This window comes from Coregonus clupeaformis, chromosome 39 (genome assembly GCF_020615455.1).
Source record: "Coregonus clupeaformis isolate EN_2021a chromosome 39, ASM2061545v1, whole genome shotgun sequence".
NCBI lineage: Eukaryota > Metazoa > Chordata > Actinopteri > Salmoniformes > Salmonidae > Coregonus > Coregonus clupeaformis.
The window spans coordinates 9,954,108-9,959,758 of NC_059230.1; positions in this window are offsets into that span (position 1 = coordinate 9,954,108).

A 5,651-nucleotide genomic window follows, 5' to 3' on the forward strand; every position below is an offset into this window, starting at 1 on the left:
CCCCCCTCCTGGGTACACGTTTTGATTTTTACCCCAGCACTACACAGCTCGTTCAAATAATCAAAGCTTGATGATGAGTTGGTTATTTAAATCAGCTGTGTAGTGCTAGTGAAAAAACCAAAACGTGTACCCAGGAGGGGGCCCCGGGACCAAGTTTGGGAAACCCTGCTATAGAGAATAGGGTGTCAACTCTAGTTTGATCATATTACCTGTCTTCATAATAGTCAGCTCTTCCTTCTGAACAGCTCCAACACAGCAACAGCTGTTTAATCCCCAACATCATAGAAAGACTCATAGAACTTCTCCTCTCATTGAACCTACGTCCTCAGTCAAACCAGATAGTGAATTTCCTCAGAAAGACAAAATGTGTTCCAAACCGTAGCCTGCTCCCTTCCCAAGCGAAGAATTCACTTTTTTGTCGCCGCTCTTCAGCTGCTACGGGAGTTGCGATGTCCTCCTGGTTTGGTTTACAGGATCATAGAATGCTTCCTTTCTATGGTGTAACCTGGACCGTAACCATTATATGTCCCCGGTCTCCCTCCTGTTTAGAAAAGTGCATCTCTTGCGGTTTCCCGACGAGCCTCAGAGTCTTTAGCGCATCAATTCCAAACTGTGTACTCCCTTTTGTTGCCAGCAGTTTAGACATTAATGGCTGTGTGTTGAGTTATTTTGAGGGGACAGCAAATGTACACTGTTATACAAGCTGTCCACTCACTACTTTACATTGTAGCAAAGTGTCATTTCTTCAGTGTTGTCACATGAAAAGATATACTCAAATATTTACAAAAATGTGAGGGGTGTACTCACTTTTGTGAGATACTGTATATATATATATATATACACAATGCTCAAAAAAATAAAGGGAACACTTAAACAACACAATGTAACTCCAAGTCAATCACACTTCTGTGAAATCAAACTGTCCACTTAGGAAGCAACACTGATTGACAATAAATTTCACATGCTGTTGTGCAAATGGAATAGACAACAGGTGGAAATTATAGGCAATTAGCAAGACACCCCCAATAAAGGAGTGGTTCTGCAGGTGGTGACCACAGACCACTTCTCAGTTCCTATGCTTCCTGGCTGATGTTTTGGTCACTTTTGAATGCTGGCGGTGCTTTCACTCTAGTGGTAGCATGAGACGGAGTCTACAACCCACACAAGTGGTTCAGGTAGTGCAGCTCATCCAGGATGGCACATCAATGCGAGCTGTGGCAAGAAGGTTTGCTGTGTCTGTCAGCGTAGTGTCCAGAGCATGGAGGCGCTACCAGGAGACAGGCCAGTACATCAGGAGATGTGGAGGAGGCCGTAGGAGGGCAACAACCCAGCAGCAGGACCGCTACCTCCGCCTTTGTGCGAGGAGGAGCAGGAGGAGCACTGCCAGAGCCCTGCAAAATGACCTCCAGCAGGCCACAAATGTGCATGTGTCTGCTCAAATGGTCAGAAACAGACTCCATGAGGGTGGTATGAGGGCCCGACGTCCATAGTTGGGGGTTGTGCTTACAGCCCAACACCGTGCAGGACGTTTGGCATTTGCCAGAGAACAACAAGATTGGCAAATTCGCCACTGGCGCCCTGTGCTCTTCACAGATGAAAGCAGGTTCACACTGAGCACATGTGACAGACGTGACAGAGTCTGGAGACGCCGTGGAGAACGTTCTGCTGCCTGCAACATCCTCCAGCATGACCGGTTTGGCGGTGGGTCAGTCATGGTGTGGGGTGGCATTTCTTTGGGGGGCTGCACAGCCCTCCATGTGCTCGCCAGAGGTAGCCTGACTGCCATTAGGTACCGAGATGAGATCCTCAGACCCCTTGTGAGACCATATGCTGGTGCGGTTGGCCCTGGGTTCCTCCTAATGCAAGACAATGCAAGACCTCATGTGGCTGGAGTGTGTCAGCAGTTCCTGCAAGAGGAAGGCATTGATGCTATGGACTGGCCCGCACGTTCCCCAGACCTGAACGCCACGTTGCACCACAGACTGTCCAGGAGTTGGCGGATGTTTTAGTCCAGGTCTGGGAGGAGATCCCTCAGGAGACCATCCGCCACCTCATCAGGAGCATGCCCAGGCGTTGTAGGGAGGTCATACAGGCACGTGGAGGCCACACACACTACTGAGCCTCATTTTGACTTGTTTTAAGGACATTACATAAAAGTTGGATCCGCCTGTAGTGTGGTTTTCCACTTTAATTTTGAGTGTGACTCCAAATCGAGACCTCGATGGGTTGATAAATTTGATTTCCATTGATAATTTTTGTGTGATTTTGTTGTCAGCACATTCAACTATGTAAAGAAAAAAGTATTTAATAAGATTATTTCATTCATTCAGATCTAGGATGTGTTATTTTAGTGTTCCCTTTATTTTTCTTGAGCAGTGTATATTGATTAGTTAAGTTGTTTTAAGGTTATTTTGTTTCACTGTCACTAAACACGTATAGGGGTGGTGGGATCTTTTGAGGTTGTTTTTCACGAGGGCACAACCAGCGGGTGGGGCTGGTTGCAATGGCGACTCGAGCGGGTTTGGGATTGGAAAAACGTAGTCGGCGGCATGGAGTTCTGCTGAGGCAGAGTGTTCGGTGGAAGAATGTAGCTTAGCAGTGGGTGCTATCGTTGGGTATGATAGCATAACATCAGCCTCAAGGATGAATAGCGCTGTAGTGATATTCTTAGATTCCATTGAAAAGGTGAATACGATAGTTGAGAGGGGTGTTGTATTGAAAGAGACGCAGGCGTCGGTATTTCCTTTAATGAATCCGGCGAAGAAAAGTTATACTTTCTAACGTGCCACCATTTGTTAGAGATGAAGTGTTGGAGCGAGAGTTATCTCGTCATGGTCAACTTGTTTCCACAATAAAAAAGATTCCTTTTGAATGCATGTCTCCTTTGCTGAAACATGTCGTGTCTCATAGGAGACAAGTGTATGTGATTTTAAAGAATGATACTGATGAACTGAATTTAGCATTCAGTTTTAAGATTGACGGATTTGATTATGTGTTCTATGCTTCTACTGAATCGATTAAATGTTTTGGCTATGGAAGAGAGGGGCATTTGGTACGGTTTTGTCCCGAGAATGAGCGCGCAGAGTCCGGTAGCAGCTCTAGTGCTGGTGCAGCTAATGCACCACCGCGAAGGGATGAACATGCTAAGGGTTCAGGGGAAGGGAGAAGGTGGGCAAATGTGGTTGGAATAGTAGGAAAGGAAAGAAGTGTGGATATGGAGGCAATTAGTGTAGATCAGAACAAAGAAGGAGGGGAAACAGTCGGTGAGACTGCAATTGGGGTCGCTGAGTCGGTACTAGAAAAAGGAAATGGAAGTTCAAGAAGAGACTGAAACAATGGAAAAGGAAGCAGCTGTTTTCAAACGAGGAGTAAGAGGAAACATTTAAGGGGTGGTGAAGGGTCTAATTCCAAGAGGAAAGTAGAGATTGATAAATCAGTTGAGGATAAATAGGTTGTAGAGATGGTGGAGTTTTCCTCTGGGGTATAGCGAGTGTGAGTCATCTTACGCAACATAGCAAAATAGTGAGAAAAATGTAGTGGAAGGGAGGTATGGGCTTGAGAAGGTACGTCAATTTCTGAAAATGACAAAAGGGAAGACGTATATGCAGGATTATAATATAACAGATTTTTTTTCCTGAAAGTTAATTGTTTATTGAGTCAGCAAAGTTTCTGATGTCAAAAGTAACGGGGGGAGGTTTGACAAGCCCTGAAATCCCTAGACTTAAGAAAGTCGTCACGAGATAAGTGAGTTAAATTTTGATGGAAATGAAAGAGTTCAGTTGCAGCCTTAACTCTGTAAAGAGATATGTTTGAGGGGAGGTTATTAAAAGTTAGAGCGAGGTATGAAAACATCACTTTGTGTCTGATAAATGTATATGCCCCAGTGGTGGCAGTTGAGAGGGTAGGTTTCTTAGAGACATTATCAAACACCATTGAGAAATGTAACACGGAATATTATTTATTTCTTGCTGGGAACTTTAACTGTACAGTCAGTGATTTAAATAGAAACCACAAAGAACTTCATATAGCCTTAAGGAATTTTCTAAAACGTCTTATTGTAACACATGAACTGTGTGATATTTGGCGGAGTCAACATGGAGGCACGAGACAGTACACCTGGGCCCAAGTGAGAGAGAACATCATCTCTATGACCAGGTTAGATATGTTTTATTGATTTGAGCATCAATCTCAGGTCTGTAAATCAAGTGTGATCACCCCAGTGGGATTTCCTGATAATTGAGGTTGGAGAGGTAGTTGAGGGGAGGTTATTAAAAGTTAGAGCAAGGTATGAAAACATCACTATGTGTCTGATAAATGTATATGCCCCAGTGGTGGCAGTTGAGAGGGTATGTTTTTTAGAGACATTATCAAATACCATTGAGAAATGTAATACTGAAGATTATTTATTTATTGCTGGGGATTTTAACTGCACAGTCAGTGATTTAGATAGAAATCACAAAGAACCTCATATAGTCTCAAGGACTTTTTAAAAACGCCTCACTGTAAATCAAGTGTGATCACCCCAGTGGGATTTCCTGATAATTGTTTAATAACAGAGGTTGTGTTCATCAACGCTGTAAAACCCAAAAGCGCATACTGGCATTTTAATATAACTTTATTGAGTGATGTTCACTTCAGGGAATGTTTTAGTTTTTTCTGGGAGAAGTGGAAGCCTCAAAAGGAAAGTTTTGTATCCCTTCAAAGTGTGTAGAGGTATTAGGCAGGGATGTTCTTTGTCGGGAATGTTATATGCCATCGCTATAGAGCCACTACTAAATAGCATTAGAAGTCGCATTGAAGGGGTGTACCTTTCAGAGGATATTCCTCCTATTCGTCTCTCAGCCTATGCTGATGATGTAGTTATTTTAGTGAAAAATCAAGCGGAGGTGGATAGTTTGAGTCTAATGGTTGATCGTTTTAGGGGAATATTCTCTGCAAAGGTAAATTGGGAAAATAGTTGTGCTTTACAGATTGGAGAATGGTCTGGAGGGATCATGGCTTTGCCAGGGGGGCTGGAATGGTGTAAGGGAGGTTTTAAGTATCTTGGAGTGTACCTAGGAGATGAGGGGACAATGGAAAAAAATGGATTGGGGTGGTTGAAATGGTGGAAGGGAGGATGAGGAGATGGCGTTGGTTGTTATCGCGTATGTCATATAGGGGGCACACTATTATAGTTAACAATGTGGTTGCCTCTGCACTGTGGCATCGGTTGTCAGTTTTAGAGCCACCATCTGGCCTTCTGGCTAAGATACAGCCGTTTATTGTAGATTAATTTTTATATAAATATCATTGGGTTCCACAAAGTGTTTTGTATTTCCAGTTTCAGTTTATTCAAAGGTTGCTTTATGGACCGGAAAATGTGGTTTGGAGAGGGGTGGCAGGTCTTGTATTACAGCAGGTTGGGGGATTAGGTTTAAAGAAGGCTTTATTTTTGGTTGATAGTAGCCAGATTTCTAGGGAGGGAGCACCTCCATTTTACAGAGGCCTTCTTAGGGTGTGGAGCATAATGAAGGTGTCCAGACGCACTTCAGCGGAGTCGGTGCATTGGCTGTTGGAGGAAAAATCTAAATCGTCACCTTAAAACAGTTAATGGCCATGGCTGGGCCCACATTAATGGATGGAAGACTAGTGGCTGAACATTTGGGGGTGAG